Below are 16,769 nucleotides of genomic sequence, written 5' to 3'. Positions count from 1 at the left end.
AGGTTCATGGACATGTAATGGAAATCTTCCTAACGGAGTATAAGGCATCTTGAGTGCAAACTTGGAGTACCCCAAATACACATCATAGCATTTGATCTTGATATTTTTGGTAATAACATTGCAACTTTATGTTTCTTAAGGTCCATTTTTGTATATATTGTACTCCACAGCATACAGCTGGTGCCCTATTTTTTTTCTGCCCCTGCCCTTCAAACATCCCAAGTCTGCCACTGTCGGGACGGATGGACTTGTTAACAAAAGACTTCAAAAGCTAGGCTGCTGTTCAACATTGGTTCCTTTTAAACATGACCTCAGTCTTCTCCTGACTGTAGCCACATGGTCTTGACTGTGATCGCGATGGCAAACATCCCCTGACGTTAACAAAGAAGAAAGTCTAACCCAAACCATCATGTTTCCCCAACCATAACAAGGTATTTTTTAAGCCAAACCATGATCCCTTCCTAAACATAAGTAAGCTGTGTTTGTGCCCAGCCTTGTCATGTCATAAAACTGATTTGTAACCATTCTGACAGGCACAGACAAAAGATGTCACTGATACTAGAGAATGCTTCTATGTGTCATTCAAGTGGCCAGTTACAAAAACTTTTGAATTTGGGGGACTTCTTGCAACATCCATATCCTTTGGGAAATGGGTTGGGGATGTAGGGTTGCAGATTTTAAACAGGCCTTTCCCCTCTGTGCAAGCTACGGACATGTTTCAGGTGTGCTGACCAGCAAGAGAAGCCACGGTTTGGTTCCTAAAGAGGTAAGTGAAGAGGCTGAATGAGTTATATCAGAAGTGAAGAGTATTTCACCGAAAGAAGAGCAAAGAAAGCTTGATTCATCAACTAGCCCCTCTGATAGAGCTCTCCTAATGTTGATCTGATTGGTTCAAGTTATCCCATGACAGACATTGATACGTGGATGGTTCGTCCAATCACCTGCCAAGTAATTTTTGGAAGTGATTCCCCTTTCCAAACAGTTTCTAAGGGTGTTTTTCCACATGGTTCAGTGTAACAAACCATCGGGCGTCAAGTCATAATATTTCTCAGCACGGTGGAAAACCTACATTTAAGTCCGTCTCTGTGTTTTGTAACCGTTGCTCTGACACATACTGAGGTAAACTGGATGGGGACAGTCAGATCAATGCTCGAACAGACGTTTAATAAACTTCACAGAGTAACTAAACCCAAGTCTGCTCTCAGTTTCCCAACAATCTATCATCCAACCTTCTGGTTAATATTGTTAAAGCTTTAAGAGGGACACTGAATTTAATGTTTGACATGTTATTCCTTAGCAGAGAGAGAGTTTAGTCTGTATTAGAGAACGTTTATTAATGTGTCAGACAGACCTTTGGCCAGTCTCTGCTGTGGGCGTCTACACCGAACTATATTTCACAAGGAGTTACTAAAAACGATGGATAATTAAAAGATGAGGTTCACAGCAATGCAGATAATTTTCCAAATAAAGGGCTCTTTTTTCCCCTTTTTTAACCGATAACACATTGATCTACAACTCACTCAGATCAAGGTGCGTCTGATAACTTGATGAGGTAATTCTAAATGGGCAGAAGCACAGGCAATCTGTCCAAACATCTAGCAAAGGTCCATAACTTATGTAAAGAAGAAGAAATAAACAGACCGCCCAGCTTCTTACTCATCTCTCTTTTCCTAATCCGTCGTGGATGAATTACGGAATTAACTATACAAGCAATGATTGAAAGTGACCTATAGTCTGCTGATTGTTTAGCTATAAATTATTTATATTTCCATGGGTTTCTTCCTGTGCCCCTTCCAGGTTGTTCTAGCTTCATGGGGTGGTTGTTCCTCATCTTCTTCCAGAGCTTGGGCTGGGTACCTGTTCCTGATCACGGTCTGAGGCCTACTGAAGTACCATCAGCTAGAAAAATGATATCATCCATAAGTCTTGGCATTTAAAAAAATAGAATCAAAAACAATTAAATAAAATAATAGAAAAATAAGGTCAGTCAGTGGCCATTTTATTTGACTACAGAACCCTGCTTAACCTTTGATACTTTACTTTCTTCTGTGCTGGACCATCACACATCCTGTGGACCTCTCTTTGTCTCTCTCTCTCTCTCTCCCCTGGCTGTCGGTGCCTCCCTCCAGATGTTTTGGATCTGGAGCTTTCTCCTCCAGGAGACTCAGCCTCTCCTCTTGTCTCTCTCTCTCTTCCTCTTTGTTTGTTTCTCTTCTCCTATCTGTGTGCATGGTGTGCGTGAGCTTAGTCTCTTATGTGTTTATGTAGTCTGTCCTCTTTCCAGGTCTCCATGGTGCAGAGGAGGTCGTGTGACCCACACATCCCTTTGGCACGCCCTGATGTTGCTTCACGTCCACTTGTATCTCTCTATCTGTCGTCCTACCAAATTGTAATTTTCCTACCACATCATTTGCATGTCTGACCATCCTAAGAGATGGATCTTTCCTCTGTAACTCTTCCCGACATTTCTACCGGTTTTCTCACTCTTAAAGGGTTATTTTGGGAGTATTTTTTCCTGATATGAACCAACAGGGTGAGGATAGAGGGAGTCATATGCTGTACAGATTGTGAAGTCCCCTGAGGGAAATTTGTGACATATATAAATAAAATTGACTTGACTTCATTTGTGAGACGTTGCCTTTGAAATGAAGAAGTCGAGGCCATCAAGCTGACGTATACTTTCTCAAGGAATTATGATGGTTTTCTATTTTTATGGAGACAAGAATGCATCTCCTGGCTTTGGAACTGAGAGAAATATCATCATATGAAGTTTGTTTGGATATTAAAGTTCAGACAAAAATGTTTTATTAGTCCAAGAAATGGCCGCTGCGTTTCATCAGCACTTTAAATTGTTGGCTCTGTGGTTTCGAGCTTTTGTCAGAATTATTCATGTTCATAAAAAGTCACGAAACATCGAGAGTGATTACAGTTATGCATAAATTATCATACAGAACAGTAATACCATTGTGCACATCTGGGACATGATGAAGATTTTGAAAGATGCGAAACTATTTTTAGTTTATAAATTTCAGCTGTGCAGCTTTTTCCAAACCGGACTTTGATGTGAATGAGTTATGAGTGACGGAGGTAACATCTGAAAGTGCTAGAAAGTCTCCTCACTGACTGCTTTCAAACCGTCTGCACACTCTGCTTTGGAGTGTCCTGCCTGCGTTTAGTTCCTTTCTATACCTAAGATTAGTTAGTTAGGTGCTATTTGTAAGAAAAGTTGAGTCTCATTCCCAAACCGTCAAATACTTACACTTTAGGGTGGCGACCGTCCCGACCTACCATCCCAAAGTGTCAGTATTTGATGAGTTGGGAATGAGACTCAAAAATCAACTTTTCTCACAAATATGACCTCTCATTCTATATTCATGCATTTGCATTGACACTTAAGCGAGAGTCCTTCCTCAGTTAGAGTAAACCACTTAAGGCACTTTGAATAAAAAAAGTCCATAATGCCAGAGATAGCGGTTGTATGACACATATCCCGCCCCTTCCCCCCAAAAGCCAACCAAGTGCTTTAAAGCAGCCGAACCGGGAAAGCCAATCACGTTGTTGCACGACAGTTTCAACCAATTTGGTGCTCTTATTAAGTTTGTAAGTGGAGGATATCATGCTAATGCACAGGATTAACAAGAAAAGTGAGACTATTCAAACATTTTTCTCCCCCCATTCATTTAGACAGGGGGTTAGTCTACTTAGTTTGACATAACTGCCCGGGGGTGTTGACAGGATGGCTGTCAAGTGGCAAGACGTGCCGGTATGGGCTTTCTTTATACCCACTTGACATCATTTTTTCCTTGCATGCAAAGACTGGCTAACATACAGTGAGTTTGCATCTTAGACAGTGACTGAAATGTGCAGGACGTGATACAGTATAGCAGTCCTGGACCAATTTGTCTGGAGGTGTCAGGGCTACTATCTCACATTGGTTTAAAAAGCCTGTTTAACATTCCATCTCAGCGCAGACTGAGATTTATTCCTCTCTATAGCAGCCAGGGTGTAAAGATTTCTATTTTGCATGAGAGCCCGATCCACAAACTAACCACTTGGCGCTCATGTGGCAACGTGGATAATGTGGATATTTTATGTATGACAAGTGAAACTCAGCAGACTTCAAACTTAAACATTTCCGTACATTCTCCATCTCTCCTCTTTTCATATAATCTGCTTTTACTCATCCTTTTGCCCCCATTTCTCCTGCCTTCTTTCTCCCTTCACCTTCCAACTTGCCTCCTCTCCTTCAACCTCTTCACACTACTGATTTTTTTTCCTTTTTCATCCTATCACCTCAAACCTTCTCCACTCTTTCCCTTTCCTCTAGACCTTTTTCTTCTCCTTCTTCCTTTCCTTCCCTCTCCTCTTTTCTCATCTTCTGTCATCCCACTTTTCTTCAGCTTTCCTCTCCTCTCCGCCTCCCTCCTCCTCCTCAACCTCCCCCCTCTCCTCTTTGCCAACTCTCCACACAATGTGCCCATTGTTTCCACGCTCCCACCCCAGAAAGCAGAGAAACAGGACTTCTACGACCCAGAATACACACACACACACACATAGGCGTCCATTCTCTAACTTTCTCTTTAACATCATGGGCGAGTGCACACACACACCACGCACACACACTCACCCTTAAGTCTCGCACATACTCTCAAACAGTTGCAGCGGAGCGGCGGAGCTCGGGACAAGGGTTGGATTGAGAGCTGGTGTTGAGTCATGTGTGACTGCGGCCGTGACGGGCTGATTCACGGCTCGTCACTCGATGATACCCCTCCAACCACTTAAGCACTTCCAACTCAGCACATGAAGCCCCAAACTGACACATGTTCAGTCATTACAGTCATTTTGATGGCTAAGAATAGAATACAATACAATCACAGCGCCAGAAATTGCATTTCTATGCACTACATACCCCATATGTGTACTATCGTTCAACAGACTTGAATTAGAATAAACAGTAGTATGTGATTATAGTGTCTGATTTGGCAGTCTGTTCTCACTCCCAATGCATCCGACACTGTAGGTACCCCTCTAGCGTCACTTCTTGAAGAGCCACTGTAGTGAAGTAGTATTAAGAGAGAGCAAAGTCCAAGTCGAGACCGAATGTAGTTATTTTAACCCAAAGCATGATCTTTTCCTAAACCTAACCAAGTAGTTTTTATGCCTAAACCTAACCAAACCACAACTTTTTGCCCATGTCAAAAGTCATAATATGTGATGCTATGTGAACCGTTTGTCTAACAGGACACTGTATGTTATGCATCAGTGCTAACTTGACCCTGGAGCCCTTCATATGCAAAACTGGCGCTAGAAGTGTAGGTAGAGCGTCAGAGTTTGAGGCTTATATTTTGACCTGCCAGGACTAAATTGAACAAGACTTTATCAACTTAACTAGAATAGAATACAACGGAGTATAATACAGACTAGACCACATTTCTCCTGACTAGACATGAACAGAATAAAATAATATAGGACAACAAACTAGACCATATTTGACTAGAATATAATAGAATGGAACAGATATAGAAGAGAAGATGATTTGTCTGGTTGGAGACCTTATTTATCTGTTGAGCCACAGACTAAAGACAATGACAGCTTGAGGTGCCAAAACCAAGACTCTGTCTGACTCGGATGCTGTTGAGTAGATATCAAAGACACTAGCAAAGCAACACAGTACATCAGATAAGCACGACTGAAACATCAGACAGGTCGGACCACGTTGAAAACAACGACAGAAAAGAAGACGTTTGCTGATTTCACATATATCTGCAATGCAAATCAACCGCCAGTTGTCTACCGAGAACTGACGGTGTTGTTGGTGCAACATCACTGTGATTCTGTTTATTAAAACTCAACTCGACTAGACTCAACTTGAATAGAATAGCACACTTTTCATTCCAGTAGTCTAGAATGTATATGATTTGATTCAACTCAACTACAACAGAAAAGGAATAGAAAAATGTGTCTTGTCGTACAGACCATATTTCACCCGGCTCGACCGAAATAGAAGAGAATAAGGAGAATCTGTTGAGAAGACTATTGTAAAAAAAAAACAAGACGGAAAAACAGAAAAAACAGAAAAGCCAAAGAATATAACATGATAGTGACGACAAAAGAAAACCACAATACAAGGGATTCAAGATTCATGCATTTCATCACACCACCAACAGAAGCACTTCTGGAGAATTTACTCATGGACTTACTCACACAAAATAAAGTTTTATTCCCCGGGGAGGAGATAAATTGTTAAATTACACACAGGCCAGTAGAGACAGGCTGAGTGGGTGTCACAGTGGCTTCTGGTTCCTAGAAAGCCACTGAATGCAATTTTTTTACTTCTAAATAACAACCAGAATCATAAATAACATATAAAAGCCACTTTAATTTGCCTATAAATTCTTCCAGGGAACATTGATCACAAAAGGCTGGTGACAACCGAAAATCCAACTCATGGGTTATTATCTGCGCAGCAACGTATTACACACCCTTTCATTTAGCAAACGTCCAGCTAATAAGCTACTTTGCTTGGAGGTTTTTCTGCTGTGATCTGTTCCACATGTTTTGGTAAAGCAGGTTTTCAGGCTAAATGGCAGGAAAATATCTCAGTATGAAATTAATCCTGGAAAAGCTCTCAGAAATGCAGTTTAGAGCAGCGTAAGCATAAGCTGTGTGACACAAATACACGGTGTGTAGCTCGCCGCACACCTAAACTTCGTGGCCTTTGTGCAGTTTTGGACAACTAGTGGGGGCAGAGTGCAAAGTCTTAATGAGCGCCTGCCAGTTTTATTTGTATCTTATGTTAGAATACTAACAGACAAATGCATAGCACACGCTGTATTGCCGTGGGTAAACACACAGTCAGTAGAACCAGATGTCTCCAATGAAAGGGGCATTGTTGGGGAGAGATCATTATAACTGGTCTTCAATTTCAGTGCAATTTCAAGGTGAAGGACAACCAACACCAGGGAAAGTCTTTGAAATGTAAGAAATGTGTTGATTTTTCGGGAACAGGGCTGCAACTAACGATTATTGTCATTACTGATTATTTTCACTATTAATCGAGTAATCGTCTAGTCCAGTGTTCTTCAATCCTGGTCCTCAGGGCCCCCTGCCCTGCATGTTTTAGATGCTCCCCTGCCCCGACACACCTGATTCAAATGAAAGAGTCTTCAGCAGAGCTCTACGACGAGCTGAACAGTTGAATCAGGTGTCCCGAGGACCAGGATTGAAAAACAATGGTTTAGTCGATTACAATTACGACTATCCAGAGCTCAAAGTAATGGACGTGACTCAAAGACGTCAAAATAAAAGCAGCAAGTCCTTGAACTGATTAAACATTTATCAAGATAGTTGGCAACTAGCAGGATGGAAGCACAAAAATGTGTCTGTGTGACTTTCTGAAAAACTGACACTCTTTTGTATATGAACATATACACAAAGACTGGGTGCAGATAAACAGCCTCCACCACATGTGTCGTGTTACTCTGCAGTTTATTGTTGGGTGTGTTCAGTCATCCGCTAATGAAATCACACTATTGGAGACAGATTCCACCGATTACATCACCGGAGCAGATGCAGTATGGGATTGCGTCAGTGCGGTCTGCAGAGATTTCGGGCGTTCGACTCCAAAGCGTTCTTCAAATTCATCACCGAATGCTCCGGACTGTCAGAATCCCTAATGCTGAATGAAAACAAATGCTTGCATGGATGGAGGCTACTGCACTGAAAGCACATTTAAAAATCATTGTGCGCTGACTTGAAATGAAACAAAAACAAAACAATGATAAATTGTGCAATACAGTATTTGGATTTCTGTTGTTCTGGATCTATTTCAGCACATTACATTTGAAATAAGCCAGCAGTTGTAAGATGAAAGTGCTGACTTTTAGCCATAATTTCGTAGGGTTTCACACCCTTTTATACAGTCCCTAAATCACCAATTTAAGAGCAATGCAGCGGGACATTATTTTTAAACAAACACACAAGACAACCAAAAAGTTTTATGGCTAAGCAGTGGAATGTTCTTTACAGGCCAAACCAGTCACCTGACCTCAGTTCAACTGCACTTACTGAGGACCAGACTGAAGGCCAAAAGCGAGCGAGCGAGCAAGCTTTATTTAGTTTGCACGTTAGAAAACAGTAGCTAGCAGGTTGCTTTCAATTCAAAGGAGACATGTTATGCTTTTTTGTTTTTTTCCCCTTCCCCTCAGTGTGTTAAAGGTTACTGTACAAGTAAAAGGTTTTGAAAGTTAAAAAAAGCCCAAAGTCCGCGCCAACGGGAGCTCCCCTCTCCCGCAGAGAAACACTGCTCCTGAAGAGCCTGAAACTTCGTCAGTAGTCCCACTTTTAATTCAGTGACTTCATGACATCACACTGTCAACATGTCGCACATTTGCATGATTTATGCCTATACTGACATTAGAAGTGAAGCTAACCAGAAGCTGAAAACATGACAGAGCCGTCCGGAGACACAGTGAGCAGTGCTGGCTCAGGCGTGTGTGAGCTGACCAATCAGAGCAGTTACTAGGTATTCAGGAGCAGGGGCCTTAAAGAGACAGGAGTTAAAACAGAGTGTTTCAGACAGAGGGGGAATACAGTGCTGCAGCATTGGGCAGTATGAGAAAACTGATGGGTTTCTGAGCATTAAAGCATGTAAACTATTCTAGTAGTAACCCAAAACAAAATCATGACCCTAAAATTTGAACATGTCTCCTTTAAAATGGATTGATCTCTCCCATAACGACAAAGCAAAAGCATGTTTTTAGAACTTTTTACAAATGTATTAGAAATCTCTCAGGACTTTAGTTCACTACTTTGTAGAGGCACCTTTGGCAACAAGTACGGTTTCAAGTCTTCTTAGGTTAGTCTCTACGAGCTTTGTGCATTTGGACCATTTCTCCCTTTCTTCCTGGCAAATCCTTTCAAGCTCAGTCAGCAGAATGAGGAGCGATTGTGAGCTGCCAGGTCTCTCCACAAAGGTTCTACGGTGTTCAAGGTTTGGCTCAGCCATTCAGTGACATTCAGAGACTCTCCTGAAGTGAATCCAGGGTTGTCTTGGTGGTATATACTTCAGGTTATTGTTGTGCATTTGCTCCAGTTTACCTCAGGGACCTCTGAATATTTGCCTGCATTTTGTCTCATCAGAGGGGAAATTACTGTATATTATTGAATTCTTATGTACTTATGTAACTTAGAGATTTGATTTATCGCAGAAATTTCTAAAAAAAAATTCCTTTGTTGTTATGGGTTTTCCTTCACAGACTGAAATACAATTTTTTTAAACACAAGTAAGTGTGAAAATAGCGTGACTGCTTTCCAAAGCCCTTGTTTTGGATGTTAAAAAAAGGACACTAAATGGGAAGCATTGCACTAGTGAAAAAAGGAGAAGCAGAACTACCATAAATTGTATATTAAGTGTATTTAAAGGTGTTCCTATTTTGGGGTGGAAGTAGGGGTGGGCGGAGTGGTTGAAAAGGAAACTTGAAAACCTGTTGACTGACCACTGTGCCGAAGGAAATTGCAACAGAAATGTAACCGCCCTCAGTCATAATTCAGACAATAAAAACTGAAATGTCAGCAGTAAAGAATAATGCATTAAAATTGAAATATTCCAACGTATTCTTTTGCATTTCATACAGCTTTCCTGCAGCCCTTTACAGCTCACTGTGACTGCTCCTGTTTGTACCCTTCCTTCCTGCAATATTTAAAGGTGTAATTTGTAGAATATGGCCAGAATTCAATGGTAGCTCCAAAAAAAAGGGGGCAGCATTTGTTGCTTTTTATTGAAGAATAGCTAAAAATAACTACTAATAAATCTTTGTGTAAAAACACAATACATGTAATATAAAGGCATCCTACCAGAGCCCATGGAAAGACCTTCTGAGTGTTGCAACAGTGTACTGAACTACTGTATGTGTTTACACACTTAAGGCTGTGTGGAAAAGTAATTTCCTCATTCTTGCAGATTTTGGTTCCTCTTTGTCTTTCCCATGATTGGCTTGAGACATCCTTTACATGATTTGAACCCACAACCCCATCACGCACACACACAACAGAGTTAAGACAGGAGGGATAAAGAGTTGCTGTGAGGGGAGTTGATGGGAGGGCAGCAGGGAAACGAGGAGTGTGAGGGTCAGGCATGTTTTTTTTTTTTTCACAAGCTGATGCGGTCCAGTGTCTTCCAGCACGAGCCTCTGACATTACGTCATTTTAAACATCTCGGTCACTCTGACTCCACGTGTCTCACTGATGCCTAGCTCATGGTTTGACCAACAGAACTGACCAATATCCTTTTGTCAAACTCATGATTTCAAAAAATGTTTGAAGGTTCACTAAAGGACATATCTCAGTCCCATTTCTGGGAATGTGTGTGCACATTAAGAGTTGCAGACAGTGGGCATGAGTCTGCAGAGTCTCAACAGGTATGCTGAGACCTTAAAAACAGACTAGTGTTTGGCTCCAAACCTGTGGGAAAATGAAAATGTGCCTGCCTGCTTTTCTCTCTTTCTGTCTCTGTTATGTCTTTATCATCATCTTTTTTGTTTTCTCAGTGTCAGTCTCCATTTCCCGGAGTCGTCTGGATATGTTAAATACATCGTAGGGCCGTGACATGTGGTTCCTGCAGGGCATTCAAAGATAACTTTTAGCTCATTTTTTCTGTGCTAGCTAGCTGGCTCACAAGCTACCAGCTGCCCCCAATATGTCATCCTCTGAAACTGAATGTCACCCCCCAACGTACAGTAAACCACATTTTAAGATAATGATGTCTTAAAAAACTGCATTCTGCATCACACACATACTGGCAGCAGTGTCCTCAAACTGTTAAGAGCAGCTTCCTGTCAATGCCAGTTTATTTTTGCATTAGCTGAGATAAAAATGAACAGCATAGTTTGAAGAGGACCTTTGCTACATTTACATCTGCTGGTGCGTAAGCAGAACATACAGCTAATGTGCTGTACAGTATGAAAATGTAAAACATAAAAACTGGGACGGATGAGATACTTTATCCTTAATTATACCATGGGAACCATTAAATCCATACATGTTAAACAGTTAAACAGACCTACATGGGTTAAACTGTCTGCAAACTTACACAAATGGTGAATAATTCCAGAGCTGACCTAAATGCCTTGAAGCTTCAGACTACAGTGAGACATCTGGCTTCTCTCTGATCTCTGTTGAGAGCTGCACATGCGCAGCACCGATCAGGCAGCTGACAGGGACAGAAGATATTAACTTTTTAAATATCTTTTACTTCAGTCTCTCTTCCAAACTCAGCGCTGACTGAACGATGTTCAAGAGACGGATAGAAAAATATTAACAAGCCAATCAAAGCCGGTGCCGATAAATATCTGCGACTATTCAACTTGACGTGGAAGCATTCACATTAAAGACAAAAGCCAGGTGTTAGTAGGTGTTGGTGGGTTTTCTGGCGAGTGTGAAAGAGGTATTAGTGGTGGAAATGACACTCAATTTTGTCCAATGCAATTGTGCATTATCACAACCCGGTTCCCACCCACAGAGCCATATTTTAGTAGTTACATACAGCTGTTACAGATCAGCTCCTCATCTTTTCTGTACAATCTAAAGAGCGCCTTCCAAATCAAATGAATAAAAACACGAATGAGGACAGCTTTGTACTGAAACTTGCTGACAACCCAGAGCTATCTGACATCATAGAACGTGATATTTTTATCATGAAATAAACAAAAAACATAAGTAATAAGTGGAACGGTTGAAGATCGAGGGAGGCTTTTGGTCTGTTATTACTGTTTTTTGACTGCAGCTGATCGAGCTTGCACACAAGTGTTTTGCCATTCTGTGTTACCTCAAAAAGCCCCACGTCACTGCAAACCACAAGCATGATTGAGACCATAGCATGTGAAACTGCAGTGACTTTAAAGAAGTCCACTGTGGTCTGCAACTTAATCCTGATCAGCAGTTGAAGAAGAAGTGGTGGTCTGACCACAGATACACATGCACTGGATCGGAAACTGAAGCTGAAACCTTTGCAGTCTTTGTCGTCCACAAAAATGATGCATGAAAAGAGATACAAACAAGTCTTTGTAACTGTTTCTTTGTTTCTTTCATATCCTCATCACTGCCCTCAAGCTCACAAAATGTGACTGTGATACCTGCATGAATGTGGAAACAATCTGGACGTCGGGAGGAAGAATGGGTGGAATGCAGGTCCTCAGACGAGGGGGAGGAGAAATCGTGCTTTCAGTAATCACAACACAGATGGTTCAAGGACCCTTTCTTTTGACGGATGTCAGGGCTCATGTGGGGAAACATAAAACAGTCATCTTCACGGGGGACGATAAGTCTCTGCAGTGGGGAGTTTTGTTTCGTTTGACCGAAAGGGTCACAAGTCAGAAGCATCAACTCATCCCTTCAGCATTTGTTTTGCTTTTCAGCAAGTTTTGGAATAACTTTGGGATGAGTCTGTTTTTGTAGTCCTCAATCTATCAGAACTTTAAGGACTGATGGCCTGCGCTGCTTCCCTGGTTGCTGAGGAAACCAACTCAGCTACTGAGAACTATCCTGCCGCCATATTTGGAGTCAAAACCAGGGTGACACAGTATGATTATCAACTGAAACATCTTAAGAGACATCAAAGTTCAGAGCTGATTGAAAAACTGCTGTGTTTTGGAAACACTTTAAACTGTTATCTCTTGCAGATTGCATCGTATGCAGAGACTGTCTTCGAAGAACGTTTATATTTCTATCAATCTCTTTCTGTCATCTGTTTTCACTCCTTTATCTCACTTATCTGCACATGTCACTTTAAAATGGTCCATGCTTGTGGTTAAATGCTATATATTATCACTAAGGTGGCTCTCACAGATGGGTTGGTTGTCACTAAGTTGTTTTAACATTTGCAGCAAGAAGCACAAAACTAAAAACCGTAAACAGATCATGAGTTTGGGGTTTTTTGCCATGGAAGGAAGCTTATTTGTCTTTGAGTCCAAATTTTTGCAAAAATGCCTGAATTAAGAAATATCTATAGGGAACAAAACTGGTTCAATAAGCCATAGATCAGGACACCAAGAGGGCTGCAGCTCTGTTTCTGAGGGATTTCACAATAACAAGAAATAATATTTCTCCATGTCCAAAGTGTAAAGGTCAGAATGTCTTTCACAGCCCAAGGCCAGTTACCCTATCTCACCTCCAGCTGTAGCTTGTGGACGTGTCTCAGCCTGGTTTAAAGATAGTATACATGAGATTCTATGGACCCAAACTGGAAAACGTTCAAGAGTTCCAGTATGTTATCCGTGAACTGTTTATTGCAAAGCTTTCAGTCAGTAGTCAATGACTGTTACTCATTAAGCGACATTATTTTAAGAATGTGGATTCTATATTGAAAACAGGCTGGAGGCCACAGACCTGGTCTGCCTACAGAAGTGTAAATGCATCTCACACTCCACCTTCGCATCAAAGACCCCCTGAGGTTTGTTGCAGTGGGTGGTAGGTAAACACTATCTCCTGCCAATACACAAATAAACACACTCACACAAACAAACACACACCATTTGAGCCCGAGATCAGTATAATTAGATAACATCAAAAGGGCAAACACATCATGTAGAGAGCATATGGCTTTTTTACAGCAGACCTTTGAAATCTGTTTCAAAGAAATATGAAATCGAAACCTTGTTATGTTGTTTCATATCTTGACTGCACATGGAAATGAGAAGGAAAAGCCTTGAGAGAATGATTATCCAGCCGTTTATTTTTTATGATGGCAATTTCTTAGTTTCTTAAAGGCAGAGGTTAAGGAAAAATCATGTTGTGACCAAAATGGAGATTAATTTTATTCTTAATATTTTAAAGTAATATTCTTCTCATTTTTCCCACAATTTGGAGTGACCAACTACCTCTGCACTGTAATTGGTCACTGCTTACTCTGCGGATGGGATCTTTGACCAAACTCTCATACTCAGTAAATTCTTACCTCTCCTTTAAAGATTGGGGGATTAAGTGCAAATGGAGATTTTGGCCTGAGGGTCAGGGAGGAAGGAAACTCAAGTGGGCAACAACAATTCAAAAGATTTAAACAGAAAACTTTGGCAAAGAGAGAGAATTCAAGGAGTTACTGAAAGCATTGAAATTCAGCTTGTTAGGGCAACAAATACACAGTTAAGGTCACAGCAACCAGGCCATCAGACAAAGGCCCTGTACAAACCTACACGGGTATTTGTTTTAAATGATGACATCTCATCTCAATTGTTGCTTTCTGTAAGGATCTGCCACCAAAGGGGAAAAAGTTCACTGTGCCTGCTCAGAATATTGTTGAATCTTTGTTTTTTTAACTTATCGGCAATGTAGACTTTATCGCCACATACTGGCCCGGCAAGCCTGTTCCAGCATTTGTAATCGTCACTTGTGTCCTCGTGTGTTTGGAGATATTTTGTAAAACAAAGGTGATGTGGACAAGATTTTTTTTTTTTTTAACAGAAAAAAATATCTGTGTTAGTGTGTACAAGGACTGAGTGAACATTTTGACCTAACCTGCTCTGAGGGAAATGTTATGAGTCTCCACAGAGATTAGAAATCCCCCGCTGGAGACACAAACGCAAACTTTGACAGCTTTGGAACAAAATGCTGGACACATCATCAAGCATCACTTGTTTGGCAGGAAAGAAAACATGTGTTTCAGATGTTATTGAACAAATCTGCTTACTGCCCAGGATGCACAGCTTCAGTTTCACTTAAAACATCATCTTTGCATCTTTCAGCTCTGTAAATGCTGAACTTCAGTGTTAAAGCTCCTCATGCTGTATTCACAGTTCAGGTGAATGAAAAACTGAGCTATTTCCATGACTCCTCCTGGCTCCACTCATTCAGGAACAACCGAGAGCCGCTGGCTAAAACCTGAGCTAGACGCAGGAATAAAGTCTCCCAGGTGCAGGAATGATAATGGAAGATGGCGACTGCTTTAGACTTTTTACTGTAAAACTCTGGAGACAAAACAAATGATGTCTTTCTGTCCCAGAAGGACAATAAGAAACAATCACAGGGTCTGACTCAGGGTCATTTACCTCCATCCTTGTATCAGCGGAGGCAGGTTAACATATAATCTAGAATATCTGATTTTAGTGGAAGGGTCCAGTGTGTCACCTCTCTAACAGAAAGTTCAGTTAGAAGTGAAGTTAGTTAATGAAATCTGTGTGTTTGGAGGCCTGAGTCCAGGGCGCAGCGCGGTGTATTGACTCCAGCCGGTGGTAGACAGCATCAAGGCGCATACTTTGGGAGGATGCCAACACCACAAGAAATGTTTGAGGGACTATCAATACTCTGCTGGCCCGGTCATCATGTTTTAGCAGTTACACCTACAAGTGCTGACAACGACAACACCAGCGTTTCCTGTTGGATGACAGCTGGATTAGACTGGAGAGGGGGAGAGAGGAGGAAGACTAAAAGAAAACTCCAAAAACATTCTGACTGCACATCAGCGTGGAAAATCAACACAGATGTCAACCTTTTTTACTCCCAGACCCAACGTCCGCTTGTTTTTTTGTTTTTTCCCCCCCTGCTCACTCCCTTGCACAAATATTGTTCCAATCCCAGCGTTTGATAAAGAGCCCAACTCTGGCGCAACAAGTCCCTCAGTCCAGCCGCGTCCCTGTTCTCAGCCGAGCGTCTCCTGCCGACATAACGGTGCGCACGGCGGATCCAGTCATCTGCTAATGCCATCAGAGCCTTTATCTGAACCCGACTGCTTTCTAGCCACGTCTACGTGGCAGGTATACTTTGATTATGTACAGATGCCCACGTTGTGCATGCACAAGAAGACGCGCCGGAGAAAGCCAATGAAAAACATCTTTTTTCCCCCCTCCTTCTCTCTTTTTTTATATGAGGATTCATTCAAAACTCAATACTTACAGTGTCTTCTTTTTCCAGTGAGAGCAGTAGGTATGTGGTGTAGCTTACTCCCTGACTGGTTCCTGGATGTCCAGCTCAAGTTTGATTCGGGGTGCCTGAAATTCCTTCCAACAGACAACTCCTAGAGACTGTGCCTGCCTGCCTGCCTTGCTGCGCAACTCTGGTGTCAAAGTCGCAGCGGTGTAATAACGCAAGACTCCAAATCCAGTAGACAGCCAGGTAACCCTTTCATTTTATGTCCTTGCAGAAAAGAAGTATCCCCTCCTTCACCAGCGTGCCTCTGTTTCTCAAGTTGTTGTATTTGTTTTGTATCCAGATGAAGTCGCCTTGATGCTCTCTGCTGCGTCTCCGTGCCTCTCTGCGCTGGCGCGGCGGCTCCACCAAGCTCTCTCTCTCTCTGACTCCCTCTCCCTCTCTCTCTCTCTCTCTCTCTCTCTCTCTCTCTCTCTCTCTCTCTCTCTCCCTGCCACACACACTCTGCAGGAGAGGACCTTTGTCTGCACATGACGTCACTCACACACATGCACACGCAGACCCACACACACACGAAAAGAAATGGCTAATTCAAACAAAGAGTGCCATTAAAAAGTTGCTGGACATCATATTTTGCTTGTAGGAACTTTATTTTGAAAGGCGTTAAAGGTAAAACTGGAGAATTTTCTTGAATTATTTTTGAAACATCTGGATTTTAAAAGCTGAAGGCAGGTGAATCTTGATCCGCAACAAGTGCATTTACTCAGCCAATTTCCATTGTCCTGCTTATCATGTGAGAAAATGATGTTTTATGATGTAAATGTCCCGTTAGCAAAGGCACTTCTTGTAGTGTTCGCAGCTGAGACTTGTTCTTTTTCCCTCAGCGCCTAATTGGAAACACATTTTTTTTCCTC

At 41.7% G+C, this 16,769-nt stretch overlaps 1 protein-coding gene across 1 annotated transcript in view; it reads right to left on the bottom strand.

Annotated features, from left to right (window-relative positions):
- Window positions 1-16,078, bottom strand: part of lpar1 (lysophosphatidic acid receptor 1) — a 38,330-nt gene extending 22,252 nt beyond the window's left edge. Inside the window, exon 1 of the mRNA XM_073478203.1 lies at window positions 15,883-16,078. The gene's annotated coding sequence lies outside the window, so the exon portion shown is untranslated. The remainder of the gene's footprint in view (window positions 1-15,882) is intronic.
- Window positions 16,079-16,769: the final 691 nt, after the last annotated feature.

Source organism: Pagrus major, chromosome 12 (genome assembly GCF_040436345.1).
Source record: "Pagrus major chromosome 12, Pma_NU_1.0".
Taxonomy (NCBI): domain Eukaryota; kingdom Metazoa; phylum Chordata; class Actinopteri; order Spariformes; family Sparidae; genus Pagrus; species Pagrus major.
This window is presented reverse-complemented; position numbering and strand designations above follow the sequence as displayed.